We start from the raw sequence: 21705 nt of genomic DNA on the forward strand, positions 1-21705 counted from the left end.
AGGGGACACTTTAACTTGCACAACAAATGGCGCTCCCTGATATTGTTGTGTCAGACCTACGCGAATGACGGATGGCGTAGATGGCCATGTCCACCAACTGAGGTAGCAGGAAACAGACCTAGTCAAACTGCAGAGCATTTCCTGCTACCACACAGGCAAAGGGAAACGGGAGCTCTCCAGTAGGCACTGGCACGCTCCTCAGAGTAACCATCTGCCATCCAAACGTGGTGAGGGACCTTCATGGCTAGCAAGCTCGCACCACGATGCGGGAAGAGACTCCTTCCCAGAAGGTCAACCCTCAGCAGACAGGTCTCTAGTGAGAACTCTTAGCACTCCGTCTTCAGGCCACAAGTGCCCCATCGGGATCATCCGACCTCCGTGTCATCCTCAGTTGAGGATGCGGATAGGAGGAGCGTGTGTTCAGCACACTGCTCTCCCTGTCGTTATGGTGGTTTCCTGCGACCGGAGCCGCTACTGTTATGTCGGGTAGCTCCTCAATTGGCATCACGAGGCTGAGTGCACCCCGAAAAATGGCAACAGCGCATGGCGGCCTGGATGGTTACCCATCCAAGTGCCAGCCACGCCCGACAGCGCTTAACTTCGGTGATCCCACGGGAACCGGTGTACCCACTGCGGCAAGGCCATTGCCTAGGGAGAGCTGCAGGTGCAATTAATCTCCGCTCGAGGCACACAGAGGGCGCCACATAGAGAGACGACAGACAAATCATAGCTAGGTAACGAAGTCCAAAAATGTTCCACATTCAGAGGTATCGATATGAATGCACACGCCGCTCGAACTCCTTGCCATTTTTGTGACTTAACTTTCGCAGTATTTTATTTTTTCAAAATTTGCTAAGAAATTTCTAAATTGATACTACAATTTTAATATAATGTTTCTTGGATTTGTGATGAATAATGACTTCCATATGCCCCTTCCCCATTTTTATGCGTGACTGAAATTCGTTTTTATGACACAGAAATGTCACGAGAACCTAAATCTGAATAGCTGGAGAAGGTGATTTGAACATCGCTGTTACAGAATAGTTAAGAAGAGTTATGTGACTCGTTTCAGTTGCCAGAAAGTAAAACTTCCTAGTGATCCGCTGAAGAAAATTATGTTAGTATTATTATCCACAGAATTAGGTTTCCTTATAAAATATGAAGATATTAATACACTCAAGCTCATAAATCAAGGATAATTGCAGAATGTGGTGCCACACAATGTAGCACTACACAAAACTGGCACTAAGAGCATAGGCACATGGGGAACACACACGACACAGATCTGCATGTCCACGGTATTGTTGATAAGTAGAGAAAACCATCCCGAAACCCATTTGCTACAAAACGCCACTGTTTCCTGCTCATCTACCCCGACATCAATATGGGATACGATCACCATGCACACGTACACAGGCTGCACAATGGTTTGGCATACTCTGGATCAAGTGGTCGAGCAGCCGCTGGGATATAGCCTCCCATTCTTGCACCAGTGCCTGTCGGAGCTCCTGAAGTGTCCTAAGGGTTTGAAGACGTGCAGCGATACATCGACCGAGAGCATCCCAGACGTGATCGATGGGGATTCGGTCTGGAGAACAGGCAGGCCACTCCATTCGCCTGGTATCTTCTGTTTCAAGGTACTCCTAAACGATGGCAGCTCTGTCGGGCCGTGAGTTATCATCCATCTGGAGGAAGGTCCCGGCGAGAATCACTGTTCAGAATATACCTGGACTCGTCCGTGAACATAACCTGTGGCCACTGTTCCAATGACCTTGTACTATGTTCTTGACACCAGTCCTTACGAGCTCTCCTGTGACTAGGGGTCAGTGGAATGCACCTTGCAGGTCTCCGGAAGAATAAACCGTGTCTGTTCAGTCTTCTGTAGACTGTGTGTCTGGAGACAACTGTTCGAGTGGCTGCGGTAAGGTCCTGCGTAAGGCTACCTGCAGTACTCCGTGGCCGTCTGCGGGCACTAATGGCGAGATATCGGTGTTTTTGTGGTGTTGTACACTGTGGACTTCCCGTACTGTAGCACCTGGACACGTTTCCCGCCTCCTGGAATCGTTTCCATAATCGTGAGATCACACTTTGTGGAACACGGAAGGCCCGTGCTACGACCTGTTGTGTTTGACCAGTCTCCAGTCACCCTAGTATTCTACCCCTCATAACGTCATAAATATGTCTTCCTTGAACCATTTTAAACACACAGTCACCATTAGCACGTCTGGAAACGTCTGCGCACTTACTCGCTGAACTGTACTCTGATATGCACCAACACACCAATGCGTATGTGTCCTGCTGCCAGCGCCACCGTGCGACGACCGCAGGTCAAATGCACCGCACGGTCATACCCCGAAGTGATTTATACCAGCAAACGGCCCACCAGAGCGTTTTTTCACGATATATCAGCATTATCCTTAATTTATGAGCATAAGTGTATTTTGAGTAGTGGCGGATAATGAAATTAAATGGGAAAGGACTTTTATGACAACATGCTCTCGATGACAGTACAAGAGCAAGATGTCCGCTATATTTAATACATGCAGTTAGCAAATTCACGAAACCAGGTATTACACATCTAAATATGGAGTGCACTGAAAGACAGAGATGCATAAGAAACACACATTAATATTATGTATCTACACATCTTATAAATGTATAGCCCTTGAATAGCTCACGAGGCACTGCTAATGCTTGCCGTTAAACGACGTCCGACACCCGTGTAGGATCACGTTGTCGCCCTGATCCCGGTCCTCGCAAGCATTTCAGGTAACGTCGATATCGTTGCTGTTACGCTGCCGAGCGATGCAATCAGTGACCTCTCATTCGACAACCGGCGCACAGTAGCGGTGTAGCAGAGCACCGCGATTAGTATTTACTGCCTCCCGCCTTGTGCTGGTATTGGCAGATCTCCAGTGGCAAACAGCAGGGCAGAGCGGTGTAGCCGAAGACAGGCGTAGCGTAGCTGGCGCAAGGGCCAACCGCACATGCAAACGATGCTGTCAATGGCTGGGCTGCAACCGACCCTAAGGACGGCACCAATGTCGCTCCTAATAGCAGTTGTCTGCGACTGGCCTCAATTGAGAGTAGGGACTGGGCTGAACTCCGTACACATTTCTTTTGCGTTGCATTCATCTCTCTCGATGCATACAGCACCCGCAACATTTGCATACGAAATCAACTTTTTTTAAATGTTTACCATGCAAATTTTTCTCTGGATGATCTCATTTGCGCTGATACCCCCAGGTAAGAGAAAAGTTTGTTTTCAAAACAAAGTTTTTAAATGTTCGTTTGAAAATGAAAGTTTGCTTATTAGATTGCATCAAACTAGGTTGAATGAAGAGTACTGTCTCCACTGCATAATGCATTAATGGAGAGGAAAATATTAGTAAATAAAACAAAACCTTCTCTTAGTATTTTATGTTTAAAGTCATATTAGCGTTTATCGACCTCGTAAAGAGCTAATTGGATACGCGTTTCTCAACGACTCCATCTCTTTCGCAACTGAAGCCTTGGTTTACAATGATTCTATGGCAAATTTTGTGCACATCTTATTATTTTAGCCACAGTCAATGAATATGACTATGGTATTCTGATTCGGTTTCCAAAAACATGAATATGGTCGTGGCCGGCCGAAACACTATGATAACAATCGTAAAGTATTCTGTATTTGGGTTTAAAGTACGAATACGTGTAGTGAGCAATTATAGCGCATCCGCACGTCGTAACATCTCCACGATATTTCGACAAACAGTCTTGTTGCCTTCTAAGGTACGTCCTGATAACTGCAGCTTTGCCCGAGACGACGTCATGAAACCGTTAGCCATCACCCACTCCCTCGTTCCATTTGTGTCGCTGTCTGTGTAGCCGAAAGAAGGGCGGCGCGGGCAGTGGAGGCGGCGACACTGGGTTACAATCTGCGGCCCTCTGTCTCCACGCCATTTTCGCCGCCTGCACACGTGACAGTACACCATTATTGATGACGCCTACAGTGTGGGATGTAGCGTTATCATGGCATGTGACTAGATTATCCAGCACTGACGGACGTTTTCGCCGAACTGTAGGCCTACGTCGCAGACAGTACGGCACAAACTTCACGTATGCTCGCTGTTCCACTCTGCTTACATCCACCTGGTAGCACAGCCTCGCACACATCGGATTATTCAAGCGCTGGTGTCGAGCCATCAACGCATGGGGTCACAAACTGTCGGTTGATTTCGGTAATGTTTACCACGGGCTTTCGAATCTAATTACTCCGATTACGGTGATACCACACACTCGCACGATATATCATCCTTGCCATGACTTATTGAGTGACTCTCGTACTACGGCGAGTTCTAATATTTTCATCGGTTGCGGCTGATTCGGTTGTCTGGCGTAATTCAGTGTGGCGTCTATGTTCACGGTATCTCTACCATGCGTGCAGTTTCTCCACTTGGCGCATGGTTTGCAAAGACCTACATAATACACTACTGGCCATTAAAACTGCTACACCCAGAAGAAATGCAGATGATAAACGGGTATTCATTGGGCAAATACACTCCCGGAAATGGAAAAAAGAACACATTGACACCGGTGTGTCAGACCCACCATACTTGCTCCGGACACTGCGAGAGGGCTGTACAAGCAATGATTACACGCACGGCACAGCGGACACACCAGGAACCGCGGTGTTGGCCGTCGAATGGCGCTAGCTGCGCAGCATTTGTGCACCGCCGCCGTCAGTGTCAGCCAGTTTGCCGTGGCATACGGAGCTCCATCGCAGTCTTTAACACTGGTAGCACGCCGCGACAGCGTGGACGTGAACCGTATGTGCAGTTGACGGACTTTGAGCGAGGGTGTATAGTGGGCATGCGGGAGGCCGAGTGGACGTACCGCCGAATTGCTCAACACGTGGGGTGTGAGGTCTCCACAGTACTTCGATGTTGTCGCCAGTGGTCGGCGGAAGGTGCACGTGCCCGTCGACCTGGGACCGGACCGCAGCGACGCACGGATGCACGCCAAGACCGTAGGATCCTACGCAGTGCTGTAGGGGACCGCACCGCCACTTCCCAGCAAATTAGGGACACTGTTGCTCCTGGGGTATCGGCGAGGACCATTCGCAACCGTCTCCATGAAGCTGGGCTACGGTCCCGCACACCGTTAGGCCGTCTTCCGCTCACGCCCCAACATCGTGCAGCCCACCTCCAGTGGTGTCGCGACAGGCGTGAATGGAGGGACGAATGGAGACGTGTCATCTTCAGCGATGAGAGTCGCTTCTGCCTTGGTGCCAATGATGGTCGTATGCGTGTTTGACGCCGTGCAGGTGAGCGCCACAATCAGGACTGCATACGACCGAGGCACACAGGGCCAACACCCGGCATCATGGTGTGGGGAGCGATCTCCTACACTGGCCGTACACCACTGGTGATCGTCGAGGGGACACTGAATAGTGGACGGTACATCCAAACCGTCATCGAACCCATCGTTCTACCATTCCTAGACCGGCAAGGGAACTTGCTGTTCGAACAGGGCAATGCACGTCCGCATGTATCCCGTGCCACCCAACGTGCTCTAGAAGGTGTAAGTCAACTACCCTGGCCAGCAAGATCTCCGGATCTGTCCCCCATTGAGCATGTTTGGGACAGGATGAAGCGTCGTCTCACGCGGTCTGCACGTCCAGCACGAACGTTGGTCCAACTGAGGCGCCAGGTGGAAATGGCATGGCAAGCCGTTCCACAGGACTACATCCAGCATCTCTACGATCGTCTCCATGGGAGAATAGCAGCCTGCATTGCTGCGAAAGGTGGATATACACTGTACTAGTGCCGACATTGTGCATGCTCTGTTGCCTGTGTCTATGTGCCTGTGGTTCTGTCAGTGTGATCATGTAATGTATCTGACCCCAGGAATGTGTCAAAAAAGTTTCCCCTTCCTGGGACAATGAATTCACGGTGTTCTTATTTCAATTTCCAGGAGTGTATATTATACTAGAACTGACATGTGATTACATTTTCACCCAATTTGGGTGCATAGATCCTGTGAAATCAGTACCCAGAAGAACCACATCTGGCCGTAATAACGGCCTTGATAAACCTGGGCATTGAGTCAAACAGAGCTTGTATGGCGTGTACAGGTACAGCTGGCCATGCAGCTTGAACAGGATACCACAGTTGATGAAGAGTAGTGACTCGCGTATTGTGACCAGCCACCATTGACCAGACGTTATCAGCTGGTGAGAGATCTGGAGAATGTGATGGCCAGGGCAGCAGTCGAACATTTACTGTATCCAGAAAGGCCTGTACGGACCTGCAACATGCGGTCGTCCATTATCCTGCTGCAGTGTAGGGTTTCGCAGGGATCGAATGAAGGGTAGAGCCACGGGTCGTGACACATCTGAAATGTAACGTCCACTGATTAATGTGTCGTCAATGCAAACAAGAGGTGACCGAGACGTGAGACCAATGGCACCCCATACCATGACGCCGGGTGATACCCCAGTGTGGTGATGACGAATACACGCTTCTAATGTGCGTTCAACGCGATCTCGCCAAACACGGATGCTGTAAACAGAACCTGGATTCATCCGAAAAAATAACGTTTTGCAATTCGTGCACCAAGGTTCGTCGTTGAGTACACCATCGCTAGCTCTCCTGTCTGTGATGCAGCGTCAAGGGTAACCGCAGCCATGGTTCCCGAGCTGATATTCCATGCTGCTGCAAACGCCTTCGAACTGTTCGTGCTGATGGTTTTTGTCTTGCAAACGTCCCCATCTGTTGACTCAAGGATCGAGACGTGGCTGCACGGATCGTTACAGCCATGCGGATAAGATGCCTGTCATCTCGACTGCTAGTGATACGAGGCCGCTGGGTTCCAGCACGACGTTCCGTATTACCCTCCTGAACCCACCGATTCCATATTCTGCTAACAGTCATTGGATCTCGACCAACGCGAGCAACAATGTCGCGATACGATAAACTGCAATCGCGATAGACTACAATCCGACCTTTATCAAAGTCGGAGACGTGATGGTACGCATTTCTCCTCCTTACACGAAGCATCACAACAACGTTTCACCAGGCAACGCCGGTCAACTGCTGTTTGTGTATGAGAAATCGGTTGGAAACTTTCCTCATGTCAGCATTTTGTAAGTGTCGCCACCGGCGCCAACCTTGTATGAATGCTCTGAAAAGCTAATCATTTGCTTATCACAGCATCTTCTTCCTGTCGGTTAAATTTCGTGTCTGTAGCACGTCATCTTCGTGGTGTAGCAATTTTAATGGCCAGTAGCGTATTTTGCGTAGCCTAGTACTGGCAAGGTCGTCAGCTGTAGGCGAAATATACATCTGAAATTCTGTAGCTCCAAGAATCTGCCGGCTTTCCTGCGGATGTTGCTGACAATCTTAATGCTTGCCAGTGGTTTGTGCTCCTCTTTTCATTCTTATTGCTGTCCAGGTACAACCGCTGCCGCCGCTCATCTCAGTGTCTGCACACAAAGCAGCAGTCGTCAGGAAGCAACTGCAGACGTCAGCAAGTCTGCTCAAATATTACAAAGAACTTACGGAATGACTCGAGTGTACATTTGCCAGTTCGACAGCTAGAAAAACGCTCGAAAAACATGAGACTGAAAGAACGCCAGTCAGTGTTGATATTCCATGAACTGAAATCTTATTTCGGGTTCATAATATTGACTCCACGTTACACCAGTATTCACGATATTGTGTAGATACGCTTCACCAGTGAACATTATTATGCCACTGAAACTTGGCAATAGGCCTACTATACTTGTTACATGTTCTACATCACAATGTAGTCCGAGTCAATTTTTCAACCAGATACGCCAGGGAAAGTCAGTATTTGTACTGCGTATCCGACTGATCTAAGATGGTTTCCCATTTTATTCCGAGAGACAATTGTTTCCCGTCAAATTGTGCTTCACAATAACGAAAAATAAATTGCACAGACACTTGAATACTTAGAGACGGACTTGAGGTGAAATGCTCCACCCATTGTGGATATTAAGGGGTGTACTTCCGTTTTGTTCCCATAAGTGCTAGTTATACTCGTGACACTGTATAAAATCGCTTGATAAAGCACATTTATGGTTATATGGGAAAGTGCTCAGTGAAAACATTCATCACACAAGTCACTCAGTACATGATTAAGTTCAACTGAACAACATTTCATTATGATAATAATGATTTCTTTATAACCCACTAATTTTGTTTGAGTGCATTGATAATAGGTGGTGGCGTCTGAAATTGAATTTTGTCAAATTTGTTTTAGAATATAAAGAAATTTTCAAACCTAAATTGTCTGCTACTGACAGATAAAAGTTATCAAAAGTTTCTGCAATTTAGGGCTATTTTCATTAAGAACCCTTAGAAACAATTCTTTATTTCCTGGATTTGTTCTCCCTGTCTCATTTTTACTACGTTCCAAATAGTTTTTGTGTGTGGAGGAGCTAATTTTTCTTGACAGTATATACATTTTGATGCTGTGATAACTTATAGTTTTACACTACGGTTTGTAATGTAATTTCAATCTGACATTATCTGTGTACTTTGATGCTTAGTCTCCTTTTCGTGTTGCATGATATAATTTCATTGTTATCCAGCGTTTATATGGATTTTATCTGCTTCCACCAGTTAATTTCTGAGGTAAGAGGTTTTCAAAGTACTCTGAGTGTCTTAAGGAATACAGCACAATTTTCATTTGCCTCGGGTTGCTGTGCATATGTTTCCACTCCGTATTTTGCAAATTCTTTTTGAATTAATCAGTTCCTCTCTCATTTACTGCCCTTGTAGTTTTCCAGTCATTTCTATGTATGCTATACACTATGATGTTGAACGTAGGCAATTGACTGTTGTTCTCTGGAAGGCAGTTTGCTGCGGGAATTCCATCACGTCTTTTTAGGCTCGATGCACCTACAGTTGCTGGTTCCCATTACTGTTATAGAAAATTGTAGCAGGGGAGCTAGAGTGTATGAAATGGCAAGAGATTCATAAGTAACTTTTCAATACATATGCTCCAAAGGTTTAAATTTAAATTTCCACTTGAAATCACCGGATTGTGCTTGGAAGGCAAGAAATTTAATAAAGGTCCAAGTTTTTTCATGAATAATTCAAAATTGCCAAATAGAATCACATATATTCTGACTATTATAACTGATACTCCATGGAAACCTTCTTCCGCAACACACCCTTGTAAATGTTGATCACTGTAAAATTTAAACGCTGAGGTGAAAAACACATGGGATACTTTCTAATATTGTGTCGGGCTACTTTTTGGCCGGTGTAGTGCAGCAATTCGAAGTGACATGTACTCAACAACTCTTTGGAAATCCTCTGTCGAAATACTGAGCCAGGCTGCCTCCATAGCTGTCCGTAACTGCGAAAGTGTTGCCGGTGCAGGATTTTGTGTACCAATTGAACTCTCGATTATGTCTCATAAATGTCCGATGGGCTTTATATCCGACGCTTTGGACTGCTCAAATTGTCCAGATTGTTCTTCAAACCAATTGCGAACGTTTAAAGACCGTGTTATCAAATGGTTCAAATAGCTCTGAGCACTATGGGACCTATCTTCTAAGGTCATCAGTCCCCTAGAACTTAGAACTACTTACACCTAACTAACCTAAGGACATCACACACATCCATGCACGAGGCAGGATTCGAACCTGCCACCGTAGCGGCCGTGCGGTTCCAGACTGAAGCGCCTAGAACCGCTCGGCCACTTCGGCCGGCCCGCGTTATCAGCCATAAATATGTCATTGTTATTTTGGAACATGACATCTATGGAAGGCATCAGATGATGAGATATCGGTTCAGTTGGACTAGAGGACACAGTCAGTTCCATGTGAATGCAGCCCACACCATTGTGGAGCCTCCATCAGCTTGCACAGTGCCTTGTTGACGAGTTGGATCCATGACTTAGTGGGGTCTGCGCGACACTCGAACCCTACCGTCAGCCCTTACCAACTGAAATCGGGGCTCATCTGACAAGGTCATGGTTTTCCGGTCATCTAGGGTCCAACCGATATTGTCATGAGCTCAGGAGAGGCGCTGCAGGCGATGTCGCGTTGTTAGCATAGACACTCGCGTCGGTCGTCCCCTGCCATACTTCACCGCTTTGCTCTAACGGATACAATCGCCGTACGTCCCGCATTAATTTCCGCCGTTATTGTAAACTTTGTTGCTTGTCTGCTAGCACTAACAACTCTACGGAAACACCGGTGCTCTCGGTCGTTAAGTGAAGGCCATCAGCAATTCTCTTGTCTTTGGTGAGAGTATTAAACTCCCTAAAGATTTACAAAGTGGAATGTCCCATGCATGTAGCTTCATCTACCATTCCACATTCGATGTCTGTTAACCCCCTTGTGCAGCCATAATCACATCGGGCACCTTTTCACATGAATCACCTGAATACAAATTACAGCTCGGCAAATGGACTGCCCTCTTATACCTTGAGTATGCGATACTACTGCCACCTGTGGATATGTATATCGCTATCCCATGCCGTTTGTCATCTCAGTGTGCGTATCAATTTTTCTTTTATTTATATCCCCTACTAATGAAAGTAGAAATTTCTCCTTTTTCCAGTTTTGACCTGTAGTAACTAGTTGCTAATTTATATACAGTTTTGACTTGTAGTAACTAGTTTCCAATTTACATCCAGCAGTCTATAGCACTCCTATACATTCTGTAGAATGAGTTTCAAAAATATATATTGTATCTACAAGATTTGGGGATGCATTTTATGTAAGGAAATCAGACGTTCATTGACTTTATTTTCAACCCTTTACTATTTTGATGCACTATTTTTATTTTAACTTCATTTTCATCTCCGCACATTTCAACATCAACTTTTAAATTTACTTCTTTCAGTACAGGGAGCCTGAAATCTGTGTTTATTTCTAAAAATGTGCTTCCCCCACATCAGTGACTACACAGATGAATGTAAGTGTCCCACTTTAAGGATTTTGCTATCAATATAGAAACTTTCCCTTTGCCATTCCTGTTGAGATGTAGGCCACCACTTGTAAAACCTTACCTGTCCATATCTTCAACAAAAACCAAACGAATGTTCATCACAGCACTGGACATAAGCAGCTGGTCTAACGCGATATTGACATGATTCACAGAGCTGCTCAACACTGACTATCATAATAAACTTATGATTTGTAGGGCTTCTTGCTGAAGCTACCCATCACAAGATCACTTTGAATGCTGCAAACATGGTCCCTATCAATACCGTTCCCTGCTCCGTTGTTATTACAATATGATCTCTCATTCAAAAATATTTGCATCAAGAACCTTTATACTCCACAACTTGGATAGGATTTCAACTTAGCTTGAAAAAAATTTGTGACCTAGTACACCTTTACTAACTCGTCTTGCAACGACTAGCATAGGCCTCTAATGGCCATGACTACTACCGAACAGCAGGACTTTCCTCCCTTTCCGACTTCTCTGAAACTGCTAGTTTCCTGTTGAAAGCCTGCCGTTTCCTGGCTACCCCTATATCTGCTGGAGACTCTTCCTTTTCTGAGGTACCAGAGAAAATCAATTTTTTGTGCCAGTGACAAAGCTGTCAGGTACGGTTTTCCTCCTGTAGTCCTTGTTTCTTGCCATCACTTCCCATTCCAGTTCTTTCCAGCACATCCAATCTCTGCCTTAAGGGCATTAAACTTTTCTCTCCTGTTCAGCCCTTTTTTATCTCCTGTACCTACTCTGCAATGAAATAGAAGAGTCTCCTTACATCACCATTTCCCACGCAAATACATTGTCCCCAATGAAGTCATCCAGGAGCTGCACTGCACCACAGACTTTCGCACTTACGTTTGTATACAAACAAAATTGAGCATAGGCCATCTAGTAAGTATAGAAACATGACAGTTATGCTCTTAAGTTATATAGTACGTTACGTGTACAGTTATGAAGTCAGAAGACAATTAAAACATTGTAACTCTTCAGGCTTTCCCAGCAATCTAATGACATCTTGGGTTGTCGGGTGTTCTGCCGGATATCAGCGTCGTACTTGTGCGATATTTCGGTCACGTAGCTCGCAACCTTCATCAGGTGCGACCTGAGACTGCTCCTCGAGTGGACCTGGTCCAGTATTTGTGCCTATGGCTTCCCCCTCCACCAACGGCTGCAGGCGCTTCCTCTGTGGTCCGCACCCATTCCCTGCGACCTGCTGGAGCGTTGCTCCTCCGTTTTCCGTCCGCTGCGGTTCTAGGTGTTAAAGGTGTTAAAGGAGCAATGGGACCAGCTGCAACACTACACAAACAGAAGAAACAGAGACATGGAGATGGAAAACGAGCCCCTGACGGACTGCCAGGCGCACCAGACCGAAGATGGAACACCCAGAAGTGGGACTGGTGGGCGCGGACCGCAGAGGGAACATCCAGAGCCGCAGCGGACGAAAAACGGAGCGGCAACGCTCCAACAGGTCGTGGTGAGCGGGCGCGGACCGCAGGGGGAACGCTTGGTATCCCAGACCGTAGATAAAACCCCCAGGAGCGGGTTTGGTGGGCGCGGACCGCAGAGGGGACACCTAGAACCGCAGCGGACGGAAAACGGAGGAGCAACGCTCCAGCAGGTCGCAGGAATGGGCGCGGACCACAGAGGAAGCGCCTGCAGCCGTTGGTGGATGGGGAAGGCCATAGGCATAAATACTGGACCAGGTCCACTCGAGGAGCAGTCTCAGGTCGCACCTGATGAAGGTTACGAGCTACGTGACCGAAATATCGTGCAAGTACGACGCTGATATCCAGCAGAACACCCGAGAACCCAAGATGTAATTAAAACATTGTTTATCGATCCATGAACAACGAAAATTTAACTGCAAAGAGACTATATCGACAATAAACATAAACAATATTTCGAAAAATACAGGCTAGGAAAGTATATCTTCAATTACTTAGCTGTTCCAGTACGTAGAAGTGTTGTGTAATGGACGAAACTGCTCACTTCAATATTCTTACTAACGACTCCAGTCCTTTTAATCTCTTTATCTGTAACTGTGGGCATATTACCATTTCACTTCATGTATCCTATCATTACTTCCAGGCACGTGTATAGTAATGCTGACTGTAAATAAGTGTAAACCTAAATTACTACCTTTTACGTTATTGGAAGCTAACAACTTCACATTTATTTACAACATGAACAACTTCTTAGTCCTTGTGCCATTTCAATCCTTACCTTGTAGTGTGTAGCATCAAGCAAGGCAGACATCTCTATACTTAACTGCAAAAGGAACTGAGGGAGACATTAGTTGTTTCGATTGAGATGTCCACTATAAACAGTTGTTGATAGAATGCTAAACAAAGATTTAGGTCACTATATGGTGAGATATCTGCCAATTCTGATTTACGCACCAATCTAAATCATTCCTCTGTTTCAGTATTTTCAACTTTCAAATTTTAGTTTACGTTCAGCACTTAAGGGGACGAGGTGTCAAATTTAATACGAATAAATTAAAAGTAAAATTTCTCTTTTCCTCCTTTTCCTGGCCTTATGCTGTGTCTTCACAGGGTCGACATGTTGATTCGGATTTGGCAATGTTAGTGGCAGAGGGTGGCGGGACGTCCTTCCTATCGCAGACAGACTTACCGTAGGCGTACCGACCACGGAGACGAATCTGTGGAGAGATCAGCCTAACTTTTGATTCTTGAAGAGGTGCAGCAGCATTTTCGACAGTTTCAGAGGCGAGAGTCTGGATGAAAGCATAGGAAAATACAGGCGTTATTTTTGGCGAGTACATGCAGCTATACAGTATACCTTGATGATAACGGCTTTCTCTTGAATAAAGTATTCATGAGTCATAATAGTGCCCAATCCGTATCTGTTGACGGGGGCTGCTCAAGAGGACGCTGTCATCAGCAAAACCAAAATTAATATTCTATGGATCGGAGTGTAGAATGTTAGAGCCCTTAATCGGATAGGTAGGTTACAGAATTTAAAAAGGAAAATGGGTAGATTGTTGTCAGATACATAAGTAGTATGGTATTAGTGAAGTTCGGTGGCAAGAAGAACGGTACATTTGGTCAGGTGAATCTAGAGCTATTAATACAAAAAGAAATAGTGTAACTAAGCTACAGAAGAGTAGAAGCGATAGTTGATTAACTGGATTATTCTTAAAAAATTTATTGAAACAACTTTGCATAATATTTAGTATTATTCTTTATTTAGTTGCCACAGACTTTGCCTGCAGTCGGCGACATTTAAGAAAAAGTCACAACCAAGGTTATTAGACTCAATGGCCAAATTAAAAACCATAATTGTCGTTGTCGCTAGGTATCAAAGTTACCAAAATTATCACAACTATCGAAATTTAAACTCCGTACTTACAGTGGCCTCCACACCAGTGTCAAATAACGGGAAACAGAAGCAGTTAATTTGACATGATACAAGCTGCAGTTGGCCTTCAGCGCCTGCTTAAAGAAAACTCTTCTTAAGATTCTGTCGTATCGGCCATTATTCGGTCCGATACACTTTCGAATAAGCGCGCTACTAGTTACGTCTCCCGTTACGCCGCCGCGTTTCCTACAGCCGCCACCACCCCACGAGGACGCGACCACGAACAATTGCGCCGCTGCCAATGAAACGGAAGCACCTAGTTAGTCACTGGAACTCCAGCGGTGGGTGTACTTAAGTTCTAACATTCGTATCCGGAGCCCTTTTTGTGTGCTTACCAGTTGAAAAACATTTACAGAGTTTCAGAGGGGCCAGAGCACGGCATCTTCTGAACAGATAGTATATTGAAAAGTAACAGGTATGTAAACCATTTGTGTCTGTACGTATTTATACATTCATATATACCGTTAGCAACTGATGTTGGCACTACAGCAACGAAGTTATCTATTATTTTTACTATTTCATATTAGCTGTAGAATAAATTGATAAGTGAATCATCTGTTTATGAACAGCATCTGTTCCTCGCGCTTTTGTCCATTAAAGAACTACACAGCGTGTAAAGGAAATAACAACAAGTCCTTGACAAGTAGCTGGCAGTTGCATCAGGACTTGTTGACTCTAGCCCTCTGTTTGGCCAGTGAGAGGATTTAGCGGGGTGGACATCTGCGCTGACTTTGATCGTGCTGTGAAAATCCAACAAGGGAAGCTGTATGAGATTTCTGTGTCACTTAGCTGTTTGCTCAGAGTCCAGCTGGAGGGAGCTTAGTCTCGTCAGCAAAGCGGTTTTCATGTAGGGAAAGCTTAGCAAAGATCCCTGCGTGTGTATAAATGGGAACAAAATGGTCCACCGGCGCAGATAAGCTGGTGCGAACTTAATTTTTCGGCCACGTTTGGCAGCCCCGCATGTGGAGGGATGTGAACACAACAAGAATTTGGATACTTATAAAGAGAGCTGAAAGTTAGAAACAGCGAATGGAGATTTCGCAGAGATACACTGGAAAACTTATGAAAATATCCGTTATGTAGGAGAATACTTGCTTAATTGTCTGGTAATAAGTTTCATCTACATTTCGATATGGATTAATTTACTATTTACGGAAAGACTAGCTCTTCGATGTTGTAAACAATTAATTTAACGTTACATAAGACATAATTTATTTATACCTTGCATTTAATTAAACGTTACATACGACATAATTTATTTATACCCTGCACAACATAAAATTATTGTGCGTATTATCTAAATCGACCAAAGCGCTCTAAAATTAAAGAACTTATATAAGGCGTAAGATACATTACTAGTGACTGCCCATCTGGAGGGAAGGCAGCAAACAGCGAGAGCCAATGACTTTCTGGATAGTTATGGAAGCAGGACAAGAGATAGGATGTAAGGATAGCACAAAAGTTGATGTTTGCGGCGGAAAGAGGATGCTTTGCGCCGGAAGATTGTGTTGCGAGTACTTCATGTGGAGACACAATACAGACAAGTAGGTGTTCTTAGTTTCTGGACGAAAGGTAGCTGACAGTTGAAAGTCACAATTTTTGCGATGGACAGCAGGGTCGAACTAAAGTTTTGTTCTGGTATCATGACAAAATGAGTAATAGGTGTTGGAAATGGACTGTCTTCTTCATTTTATTTGATTACGTTAAGACCAGCGCCACAAAAGGACTTGCGCTACTTCTAAATTAAAATTTATATTTGTAACTAAAAAAGAAATAATGTTCCTACATTATTACAACATTTTGTCGGTATCAGTGCCAGCGACTTAAAGTATTTTTTATTTATTGATTAAGCTTTCACTTAGAGTTGCAAATAATATTTTCACTAGTTACTAGTTTCTGAACATTTTCGTTCATTCTTCATTCATTGCCTGCATTAGAAGGTACAAAGTTACTGACAAAACATGAAATACAACATTTTCAAACATTTTGTATGCACTGTTTACAGCAGCGCAATAGATCTTTTCTGGCGTACCTGCACTTGTAATGTTTCAGGGTACACAGTACATTTGTTTCTACATCATATCCATAAAGCATACTACTTGACTCTTACAAACTAGTCAATAATGAAAATATTATTTTCAACTTCGATGGAAGTAAGAAATTACAATTATTTTGTGTGTTTCTGATCCTGAACCAACACCATGTTTCAAATTTCGTAAATACGTGCAGGATGCTTATGCCTACATGAAGGAGAAGATACATCTGACTACAACCTGCGCCGGGATTAAATCCAAATTTGAAATGTTTTCTGTACAGAATTGCATTGACATATGCTACGGTAAACACACGAAACAGTTCAAAAAGTTCTGCGAGTGTTAAATCTAAGGCAGATGAATTATGGATGAAACGTGAAACTATGGAAGCCTATGGACCGAAAGACAGCCTGAATCGTTACATTTATAAATATTTCAAATTACTGAGAGTTATGTTGTTTTTACAGTTTATTGTTTTAATGAGAGAGCTGATCAAGTAATATTTACACCATGAGACAATTTATATAGAATAATAGTGAGAAAATTAATAGGTTGGTCAGTAATGGTGTGGACAAGGAAATGCCAGACACTAACACTATAAAAAATCACTCTTTTGCTAGTAGGATACAAAACTTACCTAATAATTTACTAAGGAGGAAGAGATTACGTTGCAGGAAGGTAAGAAATGTATACTCACTGTAGCAATAACAGAAAGTAACACAGCTTATAACGTCGGTGAGATAAAAACAAATGAAAATAACATGCGTTGGAAAAGCGGAGATAGCACTCAAGGACCACAAACTGATTGAGAAAGAAAAACAGAGGCAAAAAAACACACAGTTATGAAATACACAAGAGTAGTAAACTTGTTGCTACCGTTAATCATCAGACAAAAGAAAGCAAGAACTGATAAAACTCAGAGGATGATTACAATACAAAAGTACTACAGTTTCTTGTAGAGAATAATAGTTTCGAAGCTGACGCAGACCCAAACAAATCACATCAAACCACAATTTTTGTTACTTTCACGTAATGACCGAAGACTAATTAACATGAATCCAGGATCCTACCGATCAAAACCTGAAGAAAACACAAAGAGAGTAAGCGTATGCGTATTATTATTGATGGAAGAGCGGTTCTGCTGGTAGAATTAAATAGGTTTTTGTCTAAAAAACTACCGAACTCATTCAGTTTTCCCATTAACTATAGCTTATCAAGTAATGTACCATTTGCAGATGAAGCTAAAGATCTGCTGATCACTGACTACATGTTACTAGCGTCATTTGGCGTTGTAAACTTATGTAATATTGTACCAACAGATGAAACTTTAAAAACAGTAATAAGAAGTTTAATACGCAATAGCATTAGGGGAAAGGCGACTAATAGAATATCTAGAGCTATTGACTATTGGAATTTAGCATGATGATTGGTGAGGATCTGTACCAACGGAAGTGTGTTTTGGTGATGGACAATTGCCTCTCTGGATTATTAGCACATATATTTATCAATAATAGAGGAACGGCCGAGTTTCAAAATAACCCTCAGTTGACACAGAAGATACTTACGTACTAATGCTGCGTGGACGATACATTCATGGTAATAAAGGGACGGAAGGGGGATCTTCATGACCTGTACAATACTTTTAACCAGATGTACGACAATATTAAATAGATTTTATTAAAGAAATCCATAAGGTAAATTAACTTATTAGACTTAACAGCGACAAGGGCAGAAAATAAGCGGAAAGTTTCCATTTACCGTAAACCAACACACTTAATACAATAATGAAAGATGACTCCAACCACCTACCACACCATAAAAACACCTATTTCTTTGCTATGATAGCTCGAATATGTAAGCTTCCATTAGATGTTGCGCAAATACAACGGGAGTTATGCTTCCTCAAACAAATGGCAGTAGTCAATGGTTTCAAGAGAAGCTTAGTTTCACCGATTCTCAAAAACCGTAAAAGCAGAGAAAAAGCGCAGGCAAAGAAGAAAAAAAAGTTTGTTACATTGAAATGTTATGGTTGTATTACAGAAAATTAGCGCATGCTTTGTCTAAACAGTATAAAATAGGATTCCGAACTGCAGATTAATGAAAGTCTGAAGTAAGGCACAGAAAAGTAAAAAATGATAAAAGTATTACCCATCGGGTGTGTATAGATTACAATGTGGAGCGTCTGAATCTTTTTATATATGCCGAAAATGGTCGAAATTTTATAACTAAAAGAAGAACATATCTGCCCAAACAACAAGCCTGTTCTTGGTCGTCATTTTTGATGCACGAAACATACAATGAGTAATATTGAGATTATTATGAAAAAATTACACATAGTACCTAAAGGAATAAAGTTAGATATATTTGAAGAAGGGAAAATATATAAACAGAAAATAAAGAAGCAGGAGAAACTAATGAACGAACAGTCCGAATTTAAGTACAATACTTTTTTACTGTTTTTAAAAATGATTTATGATTTAGTAAGGCAGTAAGTTATGACATGTCAGTAACTTATAAAAAAATGGGATCATGTCTGACACCTTTATCAGTACAACATCTACATATTTAACTGTAATATCTTGTACAAACAACTCAAGTCTCTTAACAAACTTTGAATATACAAATACAATCGTAATTCAGTCAAGTAACATTATTATATTGATCTGATGTAAAGAAAATGTATTATGAACGGTGAAACATTATAATGCAGGCGTATCATAGAATATTTTAGCACTGTTGTAATCAGCGCGTACAAAAGTTTGAAAATGTTGTATGATATGTTTTGTTAATAACATTGCACCTCTAATTGTAGGTAGTGGTTTGAGAAAAAACGAAAAATTCGATATTACAGTTAATTTTATGAACCTTAAACAAAGAAACTGTATTGTACCGGCTCGCTATCGGCAACTATGTAGCTGTTTTCGAGCCGATACGTTATTTCAAATCAAATTTGTTCAATCAATGGTGTTTGTGGAGTAGCAGGATGAAACAGAAAAAGCCTAGAAGATGTCCATGGATATTATAGAAGATATCGACTGTAATTGACGAAAGAAGAAAATATAACAGCTTACCATCTGTAGAAAGTGAATTTCATATCGGGGTCTAACAAAAGTAGATTAACACAAGGTGAAAATTTGTAAACAGGAATGGATAGAGGTCAAAAGGAAGACTGTGGAAGCAGGCGTGAGTGGGAGAAACACAGACGCCGCATTTAAGAAGATTCAAGGGATTTTTGGAGTAAAGGGAAGCATCTGTGGCAATACTAAAATCTCAGACCGCTAGCCAGTAGTAAACAGATATGCGATAGGCAAAAGGTGGAAGGAATATATAGAAGAGCTATACTAGAGATATGAACTTGAAGACGATATCACAGAAAGAATGTTGGAAACAGATGAAGGTAAGACATGAGACACGATACTGCGAGAAGAAGTAGACAGAGCTTCTAAATATCTCACTTGAAACAAAACATTTATAGTACAAGACAATGCTGAAAACTATCGAGATTCTTGGAGAGCCAGAAGTGAGGAACGTTTTGCATCTGCAGAGAGAGATATACCCTACCTAGTCAAAAGTATCCGCAAACGTATTAGTCTACCTGAGTATAGGCTATGTCCACCCTTCACCTTTATGAAGGCTTGAACTCTGCTGTGGACACTCAATAAAGTGTCTGAATGCCTGTAGGGGAGGATGTAGTGGTGTTTAATGCAGTCGTCTTGAGCGAAGCTGACGTTCAAACTTATCCCAAATAGTGTTCTAGTGGGTTTAGGTCGGAACTGTGGGCAGGCCAGTCCATTGCAGGTATGTTACTGCACACAAACCAACTCCTCGCAGGGTGCTTTATATCACGTTGCAGTGTCATGTTGGTACAATCATCGTCTTCGAACTGTTCCATTACTTTACACAGCACACAGTGATGTAAGGTGTGTTCACATCCTTCCGCAATTAGAGTATTTTTAGAACATTAATGGGACCACATTCTAACCACAAAAACACCCCCATATCACAACATCAGCTCCTCCATACTTCGTTGTTGGCAGTGCACATGATGGCAGGTAACGTTCTTGAGGCACGCAACAGAACAAACCATTCCATCGGAGTGCCACAGAGTACAGCGTCTCCAGTCATCCACTGTCCAGTGGTGTCGCTCTTAACATCATACCAAGGGTCGCTTAGAATAGACTACAGACATGTGTCGCTCCTGAATATTTGCTCGGGTAGCGGCTCGACCACAGTACCTCATTCTTTTTAACTCCCTACGCACAGTCATTGTGATAGTTGGTCTGCCTATAGCTCTTCGGAGCTAATGAGAGATTTCTTCTGCTGTTTCCGTCAGATTTTATGCAACCAGCCGCTGACTATCAGTATATGAGATCTACCTGTTCTTGCTTTAGCTGTGATTTTTCCGTCACCATTCCTCTTCAGATCGATGACACCAACAGTCAAATTGTGCAGCCTTAGAATGATTGAAATGTCTCCTACTCATGTGACATCGAGTGGGTAACAAGCGTTCAAAGTGACTAAGCTCTCGTGACCGACCCATTCTGCTATCACTGCCTGTGTACTGACAACACAATACTCCCCGACTTCCTTTATACTGGCGGGTCTGCCTCTCGTGAGAGCTAGCGGTCGATTTCGCATTACGTAATGGTGTCTGGAAAGTTCTAATAGCTAATATATGAGACTTCTGATGTAAAGAAGATTGCAATAATTCCAGTTCCAAATACGGCAGATGCTGGCGGGGGTGAATATTACGGACTCACTGGTTTGTAATTCATGGTTGCACAACATGAGTTATTTACGGTGGAACTGAAAGATTGGTAGAAAATGATCTGTGGGAGGATCAGTCTGGGTTCCAGAGCAATGTATGAAAAAGCGTGGCAACATTGACACTATTACTTATCTTCCAAGTTAGGGTGTAGAAAGACAAGCTTACATTTAAATCATTGTAGATTTAGAGCAAATTCTTGATGATGCTGACTGGAATACTCTCTTTGAACAGCTGCAACTCGCACGGATAAAATACAAGAAGCAACTGCTTATCTACAATTTATACAGAAACCAGACTGCAGTAGTAAGAGTCGAAGGATGTGAAAGGAGAGCTGTAGCTTTACGGGAGTGAGGCAGGCTTGTAGCCTATCTCCAACGTTACTCTTTCAGTAGACTGAGCGAGCGTAAGGAAAACCATGGAGAAATCTGAAAATGAAATTTAACTTCAGCGAGATGAAACCAAAACTTTGTGGTTTAATGACTTCGTTGGGAGGTCTTGCAATAGCAATTAAACCTAATAAACTGTTTCTTGCTAAGAGATTGTAAGACGAACATCAAGA

The 21705-nt window shown here is 43.2% G+C and overlaps 1 pseudogene; it reads right to left on the reverse strand.

The window, feature by feature from the left end:
• Positions 1-531: 531 nt before the first annotated feature.
• On the reverse strand, positions 532-649 carry LOC124722754 (annotated as a pseudogene).
• Positions 650-21705: the final 21056 nt, after the last annotated feature.

The sequence above is a fragment of the Schistocerca piceifrons genome, chromosome 1, assembly GCF_021461385.2.
Source record: "Schistocerca piceifrons isolate TAMUIC-IGC-003096 chromosome 1, iqSchPice1.1, whole genome shotgun sequence".
Classification (NCBI taxonomy): domain Eukaryota; kingdom Metazoa; phylum Arthropoda; class Insecta; order Orthoptera; family Acrididae; genus Schistocerca; species Schistocerca piceifrons.